A 21,968-nucleotide genomic window follows, 5' to 3' on the forward strand; every position below is an offset into this window, starting at 1 on the left:
CCCATGATGGTCTTCCACATGGCCATGGCAGCTCTGTGGGGTTAGAGCTGTGTCTCAGGGGGGTCTCAGACACAGCAGCGGGGGCAGCTGAGCCGGCTGCCATTTCTGCCTCTGCCTACTGCCCCCCTGCCAGCAGCAGCCAGACAGCCCAGCCCTGTGGGGACAGAGCCCTGAGAGGCGGCAAGGGAGCATGGCAGCAGGCTCAGGGGCTGACATGGCAGGGCTGGGAAAGGGAGCATCCAGAGGGCCCTGGAACTCTCTGTTGCTGCGACACCTGGGGCAGGCTGTGCAGGGTGATGGGCTGGGGAGGCCTGAGCCCTGTGGGCAGGTGGGCCCCATACCTGTCACAGGACGGGGCCACACGCAGGAGCGTCATCACTGCGTCATTTGGCTGTGCTTGGGTGAGATGCAGCAGGGTCTTGTCCAGCCTGTGCTCAGCAGAATCATTGGCCATGAGCCACTGGTGGATGTAGCTCACCATGGCAGGCACCTGGAGAAGGCACGGGGAGACTTGGAATGCTGCCAGAGGGAGCAATGTTCCCAGCTTCCCCAGAGGAGTGCTTCCCTTCCCACCCCACTGCCATGTGGCCTGAAAGGCTCCCAGCAAGCAGCATGCGTGGATTGGGAGGCCAAGCAATTGCTGGGAGGATCAAAGCCTGGCCACAGGCTGCTTACTTGCTTTGGAGTGTAAAAATCTTCCTCTACAAGCATACACAGCAGGGCAGCACCGGTCTTGCTTAGGAAGATGGGCGAGTATGGTCTGAGGCCTACTCCCGCGGTGATGGTCTCTTCCTCCTCAATTCTCTTGAGGAAGTTGCAAACAAACTGTAGGAGAAGGGCAAGAAGCCGGGCATGTGGCATGCAGTGCTGCACACACGGTGCTGGGCTGAGCAGGGACAGCAGGCCCAGCCCAGGTGGGGGTGGCTGCAGGTACCTGCGCTGTCCTGCGGAAGCGGCCACGGCTGGACTCCTGCTCTTGTGTGCGCTCCAGGGCTGCATGTGGCAAAGAGCGAGCGCAGCCAGAGGTGAGGGGCTGCGGGAGAGGCCGGACAACACGGCCCAGCCCTGCCATCCCCAGGCAGAGAGAGCCCCGGGATGCCCCAGGGGATGGAGCACGGCCACTGCGGGGTTTCTGCCCGGCCCCTCTTCCGTCCTGTCCGTGGGCATGTCCCCAGGGGATAGCACGGCACGGCACGGCACGGCATGGGGTCCAAGCTGGCAGCAGGCACCAGTCCTGTGGCCCAGCTCTGCCACTCACCCTCCTGCGGTGGCTGGAACGGCACCACCTCTTCAGTCTGCTGTGCCGGGGCAGCTGCAGGGCCTTCTTCCTCCTCCTCCACCCAGGCCAGCTCAGGCACTGCCAGGTGTCTCTGCTCCATGTCTCTGCCTGGATTTGTGGCTATTTGCAGGAGAGTTGCCTTGGAAAAGCGCCAAGTCAGCAAGTCCTGCAGTGGGGCCTGGAAGGCACCTTCAAGGAAGAAGCCTCAGGAAGGCTACAGGACAGCAAGTCCTGCCCTCGGTCTCAAGGGCCCCTGCCACAAGGACAGGGGACTCCTGACAAGGACTATGATATGGCCTCAAGGGCACCTGCAGAAGAGAAGCCTCAGGGAGACCACGGGTCAGCAAGTCCTGTGGTCTGGCCTGGAGCTCAGCTGCAGGAACAAGGCTTCAGAAAAGCTCCGGGTGGGACGCAAACAGGCGCGCTGTGCGGGGGCTCCTCACGGCACCGCTCTGTCCCGTCCTGTCCCGTCGCGTGCTCTGAGCACTGTGGCGTGCTCTTGTCACCTCCAGCTCCTATGTCACCCCGTGTCACAAAGGGCCCTTGGACACCCGTTCCATGTCACAGTGAGTGTGCGGCACCGTGTCACCAAGGGCCCTTGCACACACTGCCGCCTGCCCTGGGGCCACGCCCAGCCCACCCAAAGTGGCCCAGTTTGGAAGGAATGGCTGGCCCCAGGAGTCTAAGCGGGGCCGACAGGATCTTTAAGAAGGGCTCAGAGCATCAGCAAACGCTGCCATGCTCTGTGGCCTCAGGGCAGCAGAAGGAGCCCCCAGGGCTGCCGACGCAGCCGTTCTGGGAAGGGCACGGGGCCTTGCAGGGAAGCTGGCACGGCCTCCTTGGGACACGTCCCGGCTGCTGGCCGTCCTAAAGCTGCCGGTGTGACACGCACAAGGAACGTGTGGGCCCGGGCACCAATGCTGCTCTGAGGCCTGGGGCCCGGGCAGCGCTGACATCAGCAGCTGTGGCAGAGTCCCCGGCCAAGCAGACCTGCCAGCCCCCGAGCCCTGGCAGCGCTGGTGCCCGTCTCCTGCCCCAGAGACCTGTGGCCCCTGGGGGCCTTCTGTGCCAGAAGGAGCCAAAGGCCACGTGCCTTGGAGGCTGTGCCTCTTTCCTGCAGGGGCTGATGGCAGGAGCACCTGGAGCAACTGCTGGCACACTTGGTCTCCATCAGATGATGTTGCTCCTTCCTCAAATGAATTTTTCTCACGGAAGGCATTGGCAGTAGCACCAGAGCACCATCCATTGCTGAGTTACCCAGGGCAATTAGATTGCAAAGTTAACAGTCTGAAATTTCCTTGTGCTTTCCTCACTCTCCTTCCCACATTCTGGAAAAAACGGAATCTGCCCGGCCTCTGCATTTCTCAGCTTCACTTGCTGCATGTTTTGCTCTGGCAGCTGGTGTCCAAACAAAAGTGTGTCCCTGCTGAGCACAGCAATGAGCGGCCACAAAGTTGCAAGTTCCCCAGTGAACGTCGTCGAGGCAGAGACGTGGAAGTGCGGAGGATAAGGACAACTCTGGGAGGAGAAGCTCTTCTGTGTCACTGATGATGGTGCCCACACCCTGAAGCAGCAGCCAAGAGAAGCGCTGGAAGCAGACGGGCGCACTTTTGGGCAGTACAATATCAAAAGATATGAAACCATTAGCCAGAATGCAAAGGAGGACTGCAAGGATGGAGTGTGGCCTGGAGGGGAAGCCCTGGATGCAGCTGAAGCCACTTTGTTCAGCCTGGAGGAGAGTAAAGGGCGTCATTGTGGTCTTCAACATCCTCCTGAGAGGAATCAGAGGGTCTGCCGCAGCTCTCGTCACTGCTGGGACCAGTGATCGGACCGGAGAAAAGGGCAGGGAGCTGGCACAGGGCAAGTTTCATTTCCGTATCAGATCAAGGTTTTTCACCCAGAGCACAGTCAGGCACTGGGACGGGCTCCCCGTTGACGCAGCCCAGCAAAGCCCGGGCTGGCTCTTGGGAAAACTGCGGCGCTGCGCCAGGAGCGGGGAACGGCCAAGGCTTGGGTCCTGCCCGCGGCTGACCCTGGTGAGCCACCGCTCAGTGCTTCAGGATCCACTAACTGCAGCACGGAGCAGGCCAAAGAGAAGGAGGAGGCTCCTCGAGTGTGAGGTTCCACAGGCCAAGGCTTATTCCAAGGGAAGGATTGGGCAGCAAAGAGCCGCCAGCACTTCTGTGCACGGGATTTTATCAGAGTACAACTCAGGGGGTGGATCCAAACGATTGAGCAATAAGGAATCTGCAGGGGAGGAGCGAGGGGATTCCATCAGTTGCTTGGGACTAATTAGGACAGATGGGAGGAGAGGGTAGGTCACGTGGGCCAGTGGGGCTTCCAGCAATAGAGGAATTCCAAAGGGGTGCTGCAGACAGGGATTGGTCCAAGGCAAAAGTGACAGGGAAGGTTCAGGAATAAAGAGCTGGATTATCTTGAGAGGCAGGGAAGGAGCTGGAACAAAGAGTGGGGAATGGCACGAGGGACAGCTTTGAGGGAGGGCAGAACCTAGGGGTAAACCAAATTGGGGAAAATACGGGGTACATGAAAACAAACCATTCTACGGGAACTGATAAATAAACACAAACTGGAACACCCCAGGGAAATGGTCACAGCACCAAGCCCGTCTGAGTTTGAGAAGTGTTCGAAGAACATTGAGCAGTGACGCAAGCTTTTAGACACTACATCAAAAGTAGAAAGTGTACCAAAGTCAAGAGAGGGAAAAAGAAAAAGAGCTCCCTGCAGCCATGGTGGCAGCTCTGGATCAGCACCAGGGAGAGGACGGATGTAGGCGTGGTTGAAGCAGAGGCAGGGGCGAAAATAGCAGAGGCAGAGGAGGTTCAAAGCAGCCAGAGAGCAAGCTGGACGCAAATCAATGTGCATCTTGTAAGAAATCAGGACACTGGAAATAGGGCCAGTGCCCAGAGTTAGCAGACAAAGTACACAAAACTCTTGCAGCCACTCTAGATGATAAGAAATGACCGAGACTGGCAATTCTTACCCTAGCAGGCCACTGGTTAAAATACAGCTAAAGAATGATGAAGAAGTTGAAATTTTAAGAAATAGTGGAGACACATTTTCACTCTTGAATCAAGCACTGATACCCAAAAGTGAAAACTATCTTCAAGCAATAGGAGCAACTATAGGGCAGCCAGAAAATGCATTCTTCCTGAAACCACTTTGATGTAAAATCAAGAAGAAAATGGGAATACATCAGTTTCTTTCTACACCAAACTCACCCAAATCTGTCCTGTGCAGAGATTTGCTTGAAAATTTAGAAGCAACAGTTCCGTTTAGAAAAAGAAAACTTCAATGGAAGGTACCTGAAGACAAATGAGCGGTTTTAGCAGTAGGACTCACAATTGACACCAGACCAACAAACAAGAAGAACTAGTTAGAGCAAGTGTTGAATCAGGTGTACCCAAGAGTATGGGATACTGATAGCCCAGGAAAATCAAAACCAGCAGACCCCATGAAAATTGAGCTACAGACAAGAGTTAGGGCTGTAGTCAGAAAGCAATACCCTTGAAGATTAGCAGCTAGGAAAGGAACAGAGCCAACAGTCAATAAAATCCCTGACATCAGGACTATTGGAAGAATGGCAGTCAAAATGTAACACTGCTAGATCAGCAATAAAGAAACCTAATGGAACTCAGAGACTAGTGCCACATTTCCAGGCAATGAATGGTTTATACCTTACTAGCTTACCAGCTAAACTTGGAGATGATTTTATTTGGTGCGGGGAATGTCCATGGGCAGGTGCCGTCGAGAGCCGTTCCCTCTTGGTCTGAGAGACCAGCTCCCCCAGCCCACCTTGCTCCCAGGCCCGGAGGTTGTAACGTGCGCTCGACCGGCAGCCGAAGGAGGGCTCTTGACACCGTGTCTGATGCAAGAGGGTTCATTGAAGGTAGGTCAGAGGGTGCAGCTTGGGTGAGGGTGAGAAGAGGGACAGGAAGAGGCAGGAGCACAAGCACTGTAACATGACACATAAGGCACCTGCAAGCTGCTGGGGAAGCCTCAAGTCTGCTCAGTGAGCCACGTGTGCCCTCAGCATTGGGACAGCCACCTTTCCCTCGGTGAGCCTCACATGCCAGGGTCAGCAAATCAAGAGGCACCAGGCATGCTGTAGGTGACTCAGAGCGAGTGCAGTGGGTCATGGTGGCCAGGGACCAGAAGCAGGCAGAAAGGCAACGGGGCTGGGGAAGAGGCTCTGCTGTGCTTACAGCGTGGGCTGAGGGCTGGGAGAGCTCCATTTCCCCCTTGAGATGTTGGAGACGGGGCCTTTCACCCTCCTGATAGGGCTGCCCCTGGCTGCAGGCAGCCAAATGGGTACCACGACACAAGGCCGAGAGCAGCAAAGCAAAGAGCCAGCCGTGCACAGCACAGGGAGGTGGCCCAGTGCAAAGGCAGCGTGGCACCCTGAAGGTGCCCGCTGCATTCTCATGTGTCCCTGGCCTGGGCAGGACAGGAATGTCCGTGGTCCAAGAGGGCCTTTCTGTGGCCCCTGTGGGCTCAAAGCTGCTGCTCTTCTGGCTCCATGGGGCCTAAAGTCACAGAGCTCAGCCTCCCCCACAGCAAGAGGAACAAGACTTGGATATCAGGCAGTGGAGCTCAACGCCTAAGGCTGAGGGGCGGGGGGCTCCAGTCTGGAGCACTGGGAGGGCACCCACCCAGCCCCACAACAGCTGGCCTCACAGCCCTGAAAGGCCAGGACCAGGGTTCCACGCCTGATCCCAGGGCGTCCCTCCAACCGGCCAGCGACCTGGAAGCGCCAGAGCAGCCGGCTGTCGGGATCAAGGCGGCTGCCAGGGGGCTCCTTATGGCCTCTGCCAGCCAATTGCTCAGGGCTTAGCAGTGCCTCAGCCCCTCAGGGTCTCCCCCAGCCTGGCCAAGCTTGCCGGCAGCAGCGCCGCAGCCCCACAGCAGCTCCAGAGGAGCCCCATCCAGAGGCACCTGGGAGCCCTCAGCACTGCAGCCAGCAGCAGACGGGCAGGAGGACACGGATGGCCCTTCCTGTCCGGCACAGAGCTGGTGGCCATCTCCAGGCACCGCTCTGGGAGGGTTCCCCGCAGCTCCGGCCCTTGCCCAGCCGCTCTGTGGGCAGCACAAAGGCTTCAGCAGAACCACCAAAGGCCAAAAGGCTTCTGGCCATTTTCCCTGCAACACTGCATGGCTAGACAGCTGGCTGAGCAGAAGCACCCTTGCGTCCCGCTCCCCCTATGCCCTACAGACCTTGCGCAGGAAAAGAAAGATCCTGGGACTCTGTGTATTGTAAGCTATTTTATATTTACACAATCAAAGCCAACGAAAATACAAAGAGAAAAATCTGGAAGAAGACAAAGAAAACTTCTGCTGGCTCAAATGGCCCAAGCAGACTGAGTGCTGCAGATCACCTCTCCGGGGAGCTGCAGCAGAACAGTAAGGCAGTGCGGCAAAGACGAGGCCGTTTCCTCCATGCACTGCGGAATCGATCTCGCAGCTTCTGCCATGGGGAATAGGGAGCTCTCTCAAGAGCCCGGAGAACAACACAAAATTCTACTGCAGCATCTCTGATTGCAGGACTGCTGTCATACGCCATTCCTTCAAGGGCTGCAAGCAAGAGGAACAGAGGCAAGGTCAGATCCCGCATATGCAGGGAGCCGAGGAGAGTCCCCTGCCAGTGCCATCCCCGTCGTCTCTTGCCATGGCCGGAAGGGAGCAGGGAGCAAGGGGATCAGCCCGAAGTTGCTGGCCACGAATGCCACACGTAGCCCTGATATCTCTGTATGCTCTGCCCACGGGTGCAGATCCCTCCGCAGCCGCGGCAGGGCTTGCAGCTGCCCCCTGCAGCCCCCGCGGTCAGCCCGCTGCCCTCACTCACTCACCCGTGCAGATCAGCTGGAGCTCTTGCTGCTGCCCCCTCAGGTGCCGCCCGGCCATGCCTGTGAACACAGAGCCTGTCACGGCCCCAGCGGCACAGCTCCCTGCCAGCGGCGCTGCCGGCGCTGTGGCCACACGGGCTGCCGGCCAGGCAGAGCTCAGCCCGGGCCCGTGCCGCACGCTGCCGCCCCAGGGCACGGCTGCCAGAGGGCGGCAGCAGCAATGCCCAGGCCAGGCGGGGCTCCACGGCGCCGGGCCGGGCTGGCGCTGCCGGGGCAGCAGGCGGGGCCGGGGCCGAGCTGCCGAGCAGGCGGGCCGGGGAGGAGCCCGGGCTCGGGACTCACCCATGAACCTGACGGCCGCCTCTCGCAGGGACTCCTGTGAGCTCTGCAGGTAGTGCAGCGCCCGGCGCAGGTGCTCGGCCGCTCGGCTCCTGTCCTCTGCCAGCTGGAGAGAGCGGCAGGAGGGAAGGGTTGGCGCGGGCTCAGCTCCTGGGCCGGGCGCCGCCTGCGCCCATCGCCGGCCTCGCCTGCCTGCACAGCCCTGAGGCGCGGCCAGCAGCCGCTGGCCAAGGGCTCCCGAGGGGAGGGGCAGAGGGCCGGCTGCTGCCCGGGGAGCCGTGGTGCCGCCCCGCAGCCCCGCCGGGCCGGGGCTCCGTGGGCACCCGACTCAGGCCCACGGGAGCCTGGAGAAGAGCCCGCGCGGCCTCTGGCTGCAGCAGCGGGCACAGCTGTTAGCCCCGCACACTGAGCACCGCCCTCAGGGACCTTCGCCATGCTGAGGCTGGGCGATCTGTGCTCTACTTACCAGGCACTCCCCAAAGCTCTGATCCACGTGTAGCATTTGTTCTATATCCCTCCTCTTCAGGAATCTGGCTGAGGAATGCAGCGTTTCCCGGGAGGCCTGGAGAGGGACAGACGTGCACAGATGGCCCCACAGTCCAGGGCACAGGAGCATCCCAGTGGCACAGGCTGGAGGAGGCTGCAGCCCACAAGGTGCCAGGGCAGGAGGCAGCCCAAGGCCCTGCCAGGGGCACAGCAGCTGGCCACAAGTGCTGACCTCAGCAACAGTCTGATTCTCATCATGGCAGTGGAAGTAGAGAGGGAGCAGGCTCTGGCGCACGTGGGACTTGAAGGCCTTTCTTCCCTCTTCTGTTAATAAGTCCAGCATCTCTTGGAAGAGAGCCATGGAGCTCAGCTGCACCTGGATATCATCCTGGATGAAAGGAAAGGGCAAAAGACCTGAGCATCAGCTGCTTCAGGCCCCCCAGGGCACAGGCGTGCATCTGCACAGGGCACCAAGGCTCCGGCCACCAGCCAGTGGCTGTGGCTGTGGGCGCAGAGCCTTACACTGTCAAAGAGTGGCAGGAGCGCCTCAGCCAGCTGCAGGGCGATGGGGGTGGCTATTGGAGCACCATTCTCAAGGAGCAAATATCTGAGTAGAAGAATGCTCATCCTGATCATGTCGCTGTCATTTTCCTCCAGGAGCTCCACTAGACTTTCAGTCAGGCTCCGCATTTGTTCAGCCTGTGCGGAACAGGACTTTGTGAAAGGCCGCCCTGCTGCCGCGGGGCCCAGAGGCCAAAGGCCTGTCCCCAAGCACTGGGGCAGCTGAAGTGGGAAGCAGGAGAGATGGGAAGAGCTGCCCCAGCGGCCGAAGCCCAGGCAAGGCCAAGCCACTGCGTTGCCCAGCCCCACGCTGCTGCCTGCACGGCTTCAGCCAGTGCCCCCTTCTCACCATCAAGGGATTCTTGCCCAGCACTACGAGGCCTCGGAGTGCCAAGTAACGCCTGGCCATGTGCTCGCTCTGCAGGTTCTGTGCCAGGATCTCCAGAACACTGTCACTGCATTCCCTCAAGTGCAGGCACTCGAGGACCTGAAAGGCACAGGGCAGTGACAGGGGAGCCGGCCGGCAGGAGCCCAGAAGCGCACAGGGCCGGGCCCAGGCAGCAGCGCAGGGCACGGGCACTGTCCTGGCAGCTGTGGCTGCCAGAGGCCAGAGGGCTGGGAGGCCGCTCAGCCAGGCAGCGCTGGCCTTGTGGCTCACCTCCACAAGGAATGCCAGGGCAGGGAAATCCCAGTATGGCATCTCTTTGCCGAGCAGGGCGAGCAGGTAGAATGCAACCGCGGAACAAAAGTGGATGGCTAAGCGGCGAATTTCTCTGAAGAGGGGAAAAAGGAAACAAGACCCTGATGCAGTGGGGCAAACCTCTGCCAGGTGGGACTCACCCAGTTCTCATCTTTCCCCAGTCCCCTTCCAGCAAGGGGACGTGGGCCATTTGGGAGTTGGTTGCTCATGGGCACCCTCCTGTGCCAGCCTTTTCCAGTCTGCTTGGCCGTCCCTGAGTGACAAGGCCCTCTGAGCCATGGCCACCACGGACACTTTGTGGGGCACCTGGGCACAGAGCAGCAATGTCAGAGGCAGTGGGGAGAAGGGGGTCTCACCTGGCAAGCAGAGCCACGGCAAAGTGGTGAGTGTCAAGAGAGAGCAGCGTGTCCCAGGCACACCTGCGCTCCATTGCCACCACCACATCCTCGCAGCGGAGAAGGCAGAGCAGGGACTTGAGGGTGCGCACAGCAAACCTGTGTGCACAGCAAAGGCCAGGTCACACTGGCAGCACTGGCTCCTCGGCAGGCCACGTGGCAGGGACAGGAGGAGTGGGATGGAGCACCTGTTGGGGCTGGTGGCAAGGCCGTGCTCTTCCTGGCATCCCTTCCAGAAGGTGTCGACCTCCTCTGGCATATCCAGAGTGCTGAAGAACACTTGGAATAGCAGATGCACAAATAGGCGGGGGAAATACACCTTCAAGATCCGTGGGAGACAGGGCACCTGGAGGATCTTCCACATCACCACAGTTGCCTGCAAAGGACAAAGCCCCCCGAGACAGCGCTCAGTGCCGAGGTGTGTGTGTGGCAGGGCGCGAGCGTGGCAGGGAGAGGCCGGGAGAGACCATGGCAGGGGGAGCACGACGGGGCCTGGTGGGCCTGAAGCTGCCCCTGGGCCAGGTTTCAGGCCAGCGCCTGAGGCAGGGAGATGCAGTGGGGGAAGGAGGATGGAGAGCTGCTGGAGAGGCAGCCTTGGGGCCTGCAAAGGCCAGTTGCAGAAACTCACAGCCAGGGCAAAGACAGCCGTTTCGTCGCCATTGGAGGTGCAGGTGCTGTACTCTGGCCAGCTCCCCAGCACATCGAGGAGGATCAGCTGCACCAGCTCCGCAGTCCTGGCTGAGCCCATGATGGTCTTCCACATGGCCATGGCAGCTCTGTGGGGTTAGAGCTGTGTCTCAGGGGGGTCTCAGACACAGCAGCGGGGGCAGCTGAGCCGGCTGCCATTTCTGCCTCTGCCTACTGCCCCCCTGCCAGCAGCAGCCAGACAGCCCAGCCCTGTGGGGACAGAGCCCTGAGAGGCGGCAAGGGAGCATGGCAGCAGGCTCAGGGGCTGACATGGCAGGGCTGGGAAAGGGAGCATCCAGAGGGCCCTGGAACTCTCTGTTGCTGCGACACCTGGGGCAGGCTGTGCAGGGTGATGGGCTGGGGAGGCCTGAGCCCTGTGGGCAGGTGGGCCCCATACCTGTCACAGGACGGGGCCACACGCAGGAGCGTCATCACTGCGTCATTTGGCTGTGCTTGGGTGAGATGCAGCAGGGTCTTGTCCAGCCTGTGCTCAGCAGAATCATTGGCCATGAGCCACTGGTGGATGTAGCTCACCATGGCAGGCACCTGGAGAAGGCACGGGGAGACTTGGAATGCTGCCAGAGGGAGCAATGTTCCCAGCTTCCCCAGAGGAGTGCTTCCCTTCCCACCCCACTGCCATGTGGCCTGAAAGGCTCCCAGCAAGCAGCATGCGTGGACTGGGAGGCCAAGCAATTGCTGGGAGGATCAAAGCCTGGCCACAGGCTGCTTACTTGCTTTGGAGTGTAAAAGTCTTCCTCTACAAGCATACACAGCAGGGCAGCACCGGTCTTGCTTAGGAAGATGGGCGAGTATGGTCTGAGGCCTACTCCCGCGGCGATGGTCTCTTCCTCCTCAATTCTCTTGAGGAAGTTGCAAACAAACTGTAGGAGAAGGGCAAGAAGCCGGGCATGTTGCATGCAGTGCTGCACACACGGTGCTGGGCTGAGCAGGGACAGCAGGCCCAGCCCAGGTGGGGGTGGCTGCAGGTACCTGCGCTGTCCTGCGGAAGCGGCCACGGCTGGACTCCTGCTCTTGGGTGCGCTCCAGGGCTGCATCTGGCAAAGAGCGAGCGCAGCCAGAGATGAGGGGCTGCGGGAGAGGCCGGACAACACGGCCCAGCCCTGCCATCCCCAGGCAGAGAGAGCCCCGGGATGCCCCAGGGGATGGAGCACGGCCACTGCGGGGTTTCTGCCCGGCCCCTCTTCCGTCCTGTCCGTGGGCATGTCCCCAGGGGATAGCACGGCACGGCACGGCACGGCATGGGGTCCAAGCTGGCAGCAGGCACCAGTCCTGTGGCCCAGCTCTGCCACTCACCCTCCTGCGGTGGCTGGAATGGCACCACCTCTTCAGTCTGCTGTGCCGGGGCAGCTGCAGGGCCTTCTTCCTCCTCCTCCACCCAGGCCAGCTCAGGCACTGCCAGGTGTCTCTGCTCCATGTCTCTGCCTGGATTTGTGGCTATTTGCAGGAGAGTTGCCTTGGAAAAGCGCCAAGTCAGCAAGTCCTGCAGTGGGGCCTGGAAGGCACCTTCAAGTAAGAAGCCTCAGGAAGGCTACAGGACAGCAAGTCCTGCCCTCGGTCTCAAGGGCCCCTGCCACAAGGACAGGGGACTCCTGACAAGGACTATGATATGGCCTCAAGGGCACCTGCAGAAGAGAAGCCTCAGGGAGACCACGGGTCAGCAAGTCCTGTGGTCTGGCCTGGAGCTCAGCTGCAGGAACAAGGCTTCAGAAAAGCTCCGGGTGGGACGCAAACAGGCGCGCTGTGCGGGGGCTCCTCACGGCACCGCTCTGTCCCATCCTGTCCCGTCGCGTGCTCTGAGCACTGTGGCGTGCTCTTGTCACCTCCAGCTCCTATGTCACCCCGTGTCACAAAGGGCCCTTGGACACCCGTTCCATGTCACAGTGAGTGTGCGGCACCGTGTCACCAAGGGCCCTTGCACACACTGCCGCCTGCCCTGGGGCCACGCCCAGCCCACCCAAAGTGGCCCAGTTTGGAAGGAATGGCTGGCCCCAGGAGTCTAAGCGGGGCCGACAGGATCTTTAAGAAGGGCTCAGAGCATCAGCAAACGCTGCCATGCTCTGTGGCCTCAGGGCAGCAGAAGGAGCGCCCAGGGCTGCCGACGCAGCCGTTCTGGGAAGGGCACGGGGCCTTGCAGGGAAGCTGGCACGGCCTCCTTGGGACACGTCCCGGCTGCTGGCCGCCCTAAAGCTGCCGGTGTGACACGCACAAGGAACGTGTGGGCCCGGGCACCAATGCTGCTCTGAGGCCTGGGGCCCAGGCAGCGCTGACATCAGCAGGTGTGGCAGAGTCCCCGGCCAAGCAGACCTGCCAGCCCCCGAGCCCTGGCAGCGCTGGTGCCCGTCTCCTGCCCCAGAGACCTGTGGCCCCTGGGGGCTTTCTGTGCCAGAAGGAGCCAAAGGCCACGTGCCTTGGGGGCTGTGCCTCTTTCCTGCAGGGGCTGATGGCAGGAGCACCTGGAGCAACTGCTGGCACACTTGGTCTCCGTCAGATGATGTTGCTCCTTCCTCAAATGAATTTTTCTCACGGAAGGCATTGGCAGTAGCACCAGAGCACCATCCATTGCTGAGTTACCCAGGGCAATTAGATTGCAAAGTTAACAGTCTGAAATTTCCTTGTGCTTTCCTCACTCTCCTTCCCACATTCTGGAAAAAACGGGATCTGCCCGGCCTCTGCATTTCTCAGCTTCACTTGCTGCGTGTCTTGCTCTGGCAGCTGGTGTCCAAACAAAAGTGTGTCCCTGCTGAGCACAGCAATGAGCGGCCACAAAGTTGCAAGTTCCCCAGTGAACGTCGAGGCAGAGACGTGGAAGTGCGGAGGATAAGGACAACTCTGGGAGGAGAAGCTCTTCTGTGTCACTGATGATGGTGCCCACACCCTGAAGCAGCAGCCAAGAGAAGCGCTGGAAGCAGACGGGCGCACTTTTGGGCAGTACAATATCAAAAGATATGAAACCATTAGCCAGAATGCAAAGGAGGACTGCAAGGATGGAGTGTGGCCTGGAGGGGAAGCCCTGGATGCAGCTGAAGCCACTTTGTTCAGCCTGGAGGAGAGTAAAGGGCGTCATTGTGGTCTTCAACATCCTCCTGAGAGGAATCAGAGGGGCTGCCGCAGCTCTCGTCACTGCTGGGACCAGTGATCGGACCGGAGAAAAGGGCAGGGAGCTGGCACAGGGCAAGTTTCATTTCCGTATCAGATCAAGGTTTTTCACCCAGAGCACAGTCAGGCACTGGGACGGGCTCCCCATTGACGCAGCCCAGCAAAGCCCGGGCTGGCTCTTGGGAAAACTGCGGCGCTGCGCCAGGAGCGGGGAACGGCCAAGGCTTGGGTCCTGCCCGCGGCTGACCCTGGTGAGCCACCGCTCAGTGCTTCAGGATCCACTAACTGCAGCACGGAGCAGGCCAAAGAGGAGGAGGAGGCTCCTCGAGTGTGAGGTTCCACAGGCCAAGGCTTATTCCAAGGGAAGGATTGGGCAGCAAAGAGCCGCCAGCACTTCTGTGCACGGGATTTTATCAGAGTACAACTCAGGGGGTGGATCCAAACGATTGAGCAATAAGGAATCTGCAGGGGAGGAGCGAGGGGATTCCATCAGTTGCTTGGGACTAATTAGGACAGATGGGAGGAGAGGGTAGGTCACGTGGGCCAGTGGGGCTTCCAGCAATAGAGGAATTCCAGAGGGGTGCTGCAGACAGGGATTGGTCCAAGGCAAAAGTGACAGGGAAGGTTCAGGAATAAAGAGCTGGATTATCTTGAGAGGCAGGGAAGGAGCTGGAACAAAGAGTGGGGAATGGCACGAGGGACAGCTTTGAGGGAGGGCAGAACCTAGGGGTAAACCAAATTGGGGAAAATACGGGGTACATGAAAACAAACCATTCTACGGGAACTGATAAATAAACACAAACTGGAACACCCCAGGGAAATGGTCACAGCACCAAGCCCGTCTGAGTTTGAGAAGTGTTCGAAGAACATTGAGCAGTGACGCAAGCTTTTAGACACTACATCAAAAGTAGAAAGTGTACCAAAGTCAAGAGAGGGAAAAAGAAAAAGAGCTCCCTGCAGCCATGGTGGCAGCTCTGGATCAGCAGCAGGGAGAGGACGGATGTAGGCGTGGTTGAAGCAGAGGCAGGGGCGAAAATAGCAGAGGCAGAGGAGGTTCAAAGCAGCCAGAGAGCAAGCTGGACGCAAATCAATGTGCATCTTGTAAGAAATCAGGACACTGGAAATAGGGCCAGTGCCCAGAGTTAGCAGACAAAGTACACAAAACTCTTGCAGCCACTCTAGATGATAAGAAATGACCGAGACTGGCAATTCTTACCCTAGCAGGCCACTGTTTAAAATACAGCTAAAGAATGATGAAGAAGTTGAAATTTTAAGAAATAGTGGAGACACATTTTCACTCTTGAATCAAGCACTGATACCCAAAAGTGAAAACTATCTTCAAGCAATAGGAGCAACTATAGGGCAGCCAGAAAATGCATTCTTCCTGAAACCACTTTGATGTAAAATCAAGAAGAAAATGGGAATACATCAGTTTCTTTCTACACCAAACTCACCCAAATCTGTCCTGTGCAGAGATTTGCTTGAAAATTTAGAAGCAACAGTTCCGTTTAGAAAAAGAAAACTTCAATGGAAGGTACCTGAAGACAAATGAGTGGTTTTAGCAGTAGGACTGACAATTGACACCAGACCAACAAACAAGAAGAACTAGTTAGAGCAAGTGTTGAATCAGGTGTACCCAAGAGTATGGGATACTGATAGCCCAGGAAAATCAAAACCAGCAGACCCCATGAAAATTGAGCTACAGACAAGAGTTAGGGCTGTAGTCAGAAAGCAATACCCTTGAAGATTAGCAGCTAGGAAAGGAATAGAGCCAACAGTCAATAAAATCCCTGTCATCAGGACTATTGGAAGAATGGCAGTCAAAATGTAATACTGCTAGATCAGCAATAAAGAAACCTAATGGAACTCAGAGACTAGTGCCACATTTCCAGGCAATGAATGGTTTATACCTTACTAGCTTACTGGCTAAACTTGGAGATGATTTTATTTGGTGCGAGGAATGTCCATGGGCAGGTGCTGTCGAGAGCCGTTCCCTCTTGGTCTGAGAGACCAGCTCCCCCAGCCCACCTTGCTCCCAGGCCCGGAGGTTGTAACGTGCGCTCGACCGGCAGCCGAAGGAGGGCTCTTGACACCGTGTCTGATGCAACAGGGTTCATTGAAGGTAGGTCAGAGGGTGCAGCTTGGGTGAGGGTGAGAAGAGGGACAGGAAGAGGCAGGAGCACAAGCACTGTAACATGACACATAAGGCACCTGCAAGCTGCTGGGGAAGCCTCAAGTCTGCTCAGTGAGCCACGTGTGCCCTCAGCATTGGGACAGCCACCTTTCCCTCGGTGAGCCTCACATGCCAGGGTCAGCAAATCAAGAGGCACCAGGCATGCTGTAGGTGACTCAGAGCGAGTGCAGTGGGTCATGGTGGCCAGGGACCAGAAGCAGGCAGAAAGGCAACGGGGCTGGGGAAGAGGCTCTGCTGTGCTTACAGCGTGGGCTGAGGGCTGGGAGAGCTCCATTTCCCCCTTGAGATGTTGGAGACGGGGCCTTTCACCCTCCTGATAGGGCTGCCCCTGGCTGCAGGCAGCCAAATGGGTACCACGACACAAGGCCGAGAGCAGCAAAGCAAAGAGCCAGCCGTGCACAGCACAGGGAGGTGGCCCAGTGCAAAGGCAGCGTGGCACCCTGAAGGTGCCCGCTGCATTCTCATGTGTCCCTGGCCTGGGCAGGACAGGAATGTCCGTGGTCCAAGAGGGCCTTTCTGTGGCCCCTGTGGGCTCAAAGCTGCTGCTCTTCTGGCTCCATGGGGCCTAAAGTCACAGAGCTCAGCCTCCCCCACAGCAAGAGGAACAAGACTTGGATATCAGGCAGTGGAGCTCAACGCCTAAGGCTGAGGGGCGGGGGGCTCCAGTCTGGAGCACTGGGAGGGCACCCACCCAGCCCCACAACAGCTGGCCTCACAGCCCTGAAAGGCCAGGACCAGGGTTCCACGCCTGATCCCAGGGCGTCCCTCCAACCGGCCAGCGACCTGGAAGCGCCAGAGCAGCCGGCTGTCGGGATCAAGGCGGCTGCCAGGGGGCTCCTTATGGCCTCTGCCAGCCAATTGCTCAGGGCTTAGCAGTGCCTCAGCCCCTCAGGGTCTCCCCCAGCCTGGCCAAGCTTGCCGGCAGCAGCGCCGCAGCCCCACAGCAGCTCCAGAGGAGCCCCATCCAGAGGCACCTGGGAGCCCTCAGCACTGCAGCCAGCAGCAGACGGGCAGGAGGACACGGATGGCCCTTCCTGTCCGGCACAGAGCTGGTGGCCATCTCCAGGCACCGCTCTGGGAGGGTTCCCCGCAGCTCCGGCCCTTGCCCAGCCGCTCTGTGGGCAGCACAAAGGCTTCAGCAGAACCACCAAAGGCCAAAAGGCTTCTGGCCATTTTCCCTGCAACACTGCATGGCTAGACAGCTGGCTGAGCAGAAGCACCCTTGCGTCCCGCTCCCCCTATGCCCTACAGACCTTGCGCAGGAAAAGAAAGATCCTGGGACTCTGTGTATTGTAAGCTATTTTATATTTACACAATCAAAACCAACGAAAATACAAAGAGAAAAATCGGGAAGAAGACAAAGAAAATTGCTGCTGGCTCAAATGGCCCAAGCAGACTGAGTGCTGCAGATCACCTCTCCGGGGAGCTGCAGCAGAACAGTAAGGCAGTGCAGCAAAGACGAGGCCGTTTCCTCCATGCACTGCGGAATCGATCTCGCAGCTTCTGCCATGGGGAGTAGGGAGCTCTCTCAAGAGCCCGGAGAACTACACAAAATTCTACTGCAGCATCTCTGATTGCAGGACTGCTGTCATACGCCATTCCTTCGAGGGCTGCAAGCAAGAGGAACAGAGGCAAGGTCAGATCCCGCATATGCAGGGAGCCGAGGAGAGTCCCCTGCCAGTGCCATCCCCGTCGTCTCTTGCCATGGCCGGAAGGGAGCAGGGAGCAAGGGGATCAGCCCGAAGTTGCTGGCCACGGATGCCACACGTAGCCCTGATATCTCTGTATGCTCTGCCCACGGGTGCAGATCCCTCCGCAGCCGCGGCAGGGCTTGCAGCTGCCCCCTGCAGCCCCCGCGGTCAGCCCGCTGCCCTCACTCACTCACCCGTGCAGATCAGCTGGAGCTCTTGCTGCTGCCCCCTCAGGTGCCGCCCGGCCATGCCTGTGAACACAGAGCCTGTCACGGCCCCAGCGGCACAGCTCCCTGCCAGCGGCGCTGCCGGCGCTGTGGCCACACGGGCTGCCGGCCAGGCAGAGCTCAGCCCGGGCCCGTGCCGCATGCTGCCGCCCCAGGGCACGGCTGCCAGAGCGCGGCAGCAGCAATGCCCAGGCCAGGCGGGGCTCCACGGCGCCGGGCCGGGCTGGCGCTGCCGGGGCAGCAGGCGGGGCCGGGGCCGAGCTGCCGAGCAGGCGGGCCGGGGAGGAGCCCGGGCTCGGGACTCACCCATGAACCTGACGGCCGCCTCTCGCAGGGACTCCTGTGAGCTCTGCAGGTAGTGCAGCGCCCGGCGCAGGTGCTCGGCCGCTCGGCTCCTGTCCTCTGCCAGCTGGAGAGAGCGGCAGGAGGGAAGGGTTGGCGCGGGCTCAGCTCCTGGGCCGGGCGCCGCCTGCGCCCATCGCCGGCCTCGCCTGCCCGCACAGCCCTGAGGCGCGGCCAGCAGCCGCTGGCCAAGGGCTCCCGAGGGGAGGGGCAGAGGGCCGGCTGCTGCCCGGGGAGCCGTGGTGCCGGCCCGCAGCCCCGCCGGGCCGGGGCTCCGTGGGCACCCGACTCAGGCCCACGGGAGCCTGGAGAAGAGCCCGCGCGGCCTCTGGCTGCAGCAGCGGGCACAGCTGTTAGCCCCGCACACTGAGCACCGCCCTCAGGGACCTTGGCCATGCTGAGGCTGGGCGATCCGTGCTGTACTTACCAGGCACTCCCCAAAGCTCTGATCCACGTGTAGCATTTGTTCTATATCCCTCCTCTTCAGGAATCTGGCTGAGGAATGCAGCGTTTCCCGGGAGGCCTGGAGAGGGACAGACGTGCACAGATGGCCCCACAGTCCAGGGCACAGGAGCATCCCAGTGGCACAGGCTGGAGGAGGCTGCAGCCCACAAGGTGCCAGGGCAGGAGGCAGCCCAAGCCCCTGCCAGGGGCACAGCAGCTGGCCACAAGTGCTGACCTCAGCAACAGTCTGATTCTCATCATGGCAGTGGAAGTAGAGAGGGAGCAGGCTCTGGCGCACGTGGGACTTGAAGGCCTTTCTTCCCTCTTCTGTTAATAAGTCCAGCATCTCTTGGAAGAGAGCCATGGAGCTCAGCTGCACCTGGATATCATCCTGCATGAAAGGAAAGGGCAAAAGACCTGAGCATCAGCTGCTTCAGGCCCCCCAGGGCACAGGCGTGCATCTGCACAGGGCACCAAGGCTCCGGCCACCAGCCAGTGGCTGTGGCTGTGGGCGCAGAGCCTTACACTGTCAAAGAGTGGCAGGAGCGCCTCAGCCAGCTGCAGGGCGATGGGGGTGGCTATTGGAGCACCATTCTCAAGGAGCAAATATCTGAGTAGAAGAATGCTCATCCTGATCATGTCGCTGTCATTTTCCTCCAGGAGCTCCACTAGACTTTCAGTCAGGCTCCGCATTTGTTCAGCCTGTGCGGAACAGGACTTTGTGAAAGGCCGCCCTGCTGCCGCGGGGCCCAGAGGCCAAAGGCCTGTCCCCAAGCACTGGGGCAGCTGAAGTGGGAAGCAGGAGAGATGGGAAGAGCTGCCCCAGCGGCCGAAGCCCAGGCAAGGCCAAGCCACTGCGTTGCCCAGCCCCACGCTGCTGCCTGCACGGCTTCAGCCAGTGCCCCCTTCTCACCATCAAGGGATTCTTGCCCAGCACTACGAGGCCTCGGAGTGCCAAGTAACGCCTGGCCATGTGCTCGCTCTGCAGGTTCTGTGCCAGGATCTCCAGAACACTGTCACTGCATTCCCTCAAGTGCAGGCACTCGAGGACCTGAAAGGCACAGGGCAGTGACAGGGGAGCCGGCCGGCAGGAGCCCAGAAGCGCACAGGGCCGGGCCCAGGCAGCAGCGCAGGGCACGGGCACTGTCCTGGCAGCTGTGGCTGCCAGAGGCCAGAGGGCTGGGAGGCCGCTCAGCCAGGCAGCGCTGGCCTTGTGGCTCACCTCCACAAGGAATGCCAGGGCAGGGAAATCCCAGTATGGCATCTCTTTGCCGAGCAGGGCGAGCAGGTAGAATGCAACCGCGGAACAAAAGTGGATGGCTAAGCGGCGAATTTCTCTGAAGAGGGGAAAAAGGAAATAAGACCCTGATGCAGTGGGGCAAACCTCTGCCAGGTGTGACCCAGTTCTCATCTTTCCCCAGTCCCCTTCCAGCAAGGGGACGTGGGCCATTTGGGAGTTGGTTGCTCATGGGCACCCTCCTCTGCCAGCCTTTTCCAGTCTGCTTGGCCGTCCCTGAGTGACAAGGCCCTCTGAGCCATGGCCACCACGGACACTTTGTGGGGCACCTGGGCACAGAGCAGCAATGTCAGAGGCAGTGGGGAGAAGGGGGTCTCACCTGGCAAGCAGAGCCACGGCAAAGTGGTGAGTGTCAAGAGAGAGCAGCGTGTCCCAGGCACACCTGCGCTCCATTGCCACCACCACATCCTCGCAGCGGAGAAGGCAGAGCAGGGACTTGAGGGTGCGCACAGCAAACCTGTGTGCACAGCAAAGGCCAGGTCACACTGGCAGCACTGGCTCCTCGGCAGGCCACGTGGCAGGGACAGGAGGAGTGGGATGGAGCACCTGTTGGGGCTGGTGGCAAGGCCGTGCTCTTCCTGGCATCCCTTCCAGAAGGTGTCGACCTCCTCTGGCATATCCAGAGTGCTGAAGAACACTTGGAATAGCAGATGCACAAATAGGCGGGGGAAATACACCTTCAAGATCCGTGGGAGACAGGGCACCTGGAGGATCTTCCACATCACCACAGTTGCCTGCAAAGGACAAAGCCCCCCGAGACAGCGCTCAGTGCCGAGGTGTGTGTGTGGCAGGGCGCGAGCGTGGCAGGGAGAGGCCGGGAGAGACCATGGCAGGGGGAGCACGACGGGGCCTGGTGGGCCTGAAGCTGCCCCTGGGCCAGGTTTCAGGCCAGCGCCTGAGGCAGGGAGATGCAGTGGGGGAAGGAGGATGGAGAGCTGCTGGAGAGGCAGCCTTGGGGCCTGCAAAGGCCAGTTGCAGAAACTCACAGCCAGGGCAAAGACAGCCGTTTCGTCGCCATTGGAGGTGCAGGTGCTGTACTCTGGCCAGCTCCCCAGCACATCGAGGAGGATCAGCTGCACCAGCTCCGCAGTCCTGGCTGAGCCCATGATGGTCTTCCACATGGCCATGGCAGCTCTGTGGGGTTAGAGCTGTGTCTCAGGGGGGTCTCAGACACAGCAGCGGGGGCAGCTGAGCCGGCTGCCATTTCTGCCTCTGCCTACTGCCCCCCTGCCAGCAGCAGCCAGACAGCCCAGCCCTGTGGGGACAGAGCCCTGAGAGGCGGCAAGGGAGCATGGCAGCAGGCTCAGGGGCTGACATGGCAGGGCTGGGAAAGGGAGCATCCAGAGGGCCCTGGAACTCTCTGTTGCTGCGACACCTGGGGCAGGCTGTGCAGGGTGATGGGCTGGGGAGGCCTGAGCCCTGTGGGCAGGTGGGCCCCATACCTGTCACAGGACGGGGCCACACGCAGGAGCGTCATCACTGCGTCATTTGGCTGTGCTTGGGTGAGATGCAGCAGGGTCTTGTCCAGCCTGTGCTCAGCAGAATCATTGGCCATGAGCCACTGGTGGATGTAGCTCACCATGGCAGGCACCTGGAGAAGGCACGGGGAGACTTGGAATGCTGCCAGAGGGAGCAATGTTCCCAGCTTCCCCAGAGGAGTGCTTCCCTTCCCACCCCACTGCCATGTGGCCTGAAAGGCTCCCAGCAAGCAGCATGCGTGGACTGGGAGGCCAAGCAATTGCTGGGAGGATCAAAGCCTGGCCACAGGCTGCTTACTTGCTTTGGAGTGTAAAAATCTTCCTCTACAAGCATACACAGCAGGGCAGCACCGGTCTTGCTTAGGAAGATGGGCGAGTATGGTCTGAGGCCTACTCCCGCGGCGATGGTCTCTTCCTCCTCAATTCTCTTGAGGAAGTTGCAAACAAACTGTAGGAGAAGGGCAAGAAGCCGGGCATGTTGCATGCAGTGCTGCACACACGGTGCTGGGCTGAGCAGGGACAGCAGGCCCAGCCCAGGTGGGGGTGGCTGCAGGTACCTGCGCTGTCCTGCGGAAGCGGCCACGGCTGGACTCCTGCTCTTGTGTGCGCTCCAGGGCTGCATCTGGCAAAGAGCGAGCGCAGCCAGAGATGAGGGGCTGCGGGAGAGGCCGGACAACACGGCCCAGCCCTGCCATCCCCAGGCAGAGAGAGCCCCGGGATGCCCCAGGGGATGGAGCACGGCCACTGCGGGGTTTCTGCCCGGCCCCTCTTCCGTCCTGTCCGTGGGCATGTCCCCAGGGGATAGCACGGCACGGCACGGCACGGCATGGGGTCCAAGCTGGCAGCAGGCACCAGTCCTGTGGCCCAGCT

The sequence above is a fragment of the Zonotrichia albicollis genome, unplaced genomic scaffold (genome assembly GCF_047830755.1).
Source record: "Zonotrichia albicollis isolate bZonAlb1 unplaced genomic scaffold, bZonAlb1.hap1 Scaffold_121, whole genome shotgun sequence".
Taxonomy (NCBI): domain Eukaryota; kingdom Metazoa; phylum Chordata; class Aves; order Passeriformes; family Passerellidae; genus Zonotrichia; species Zonotrichia albicollis.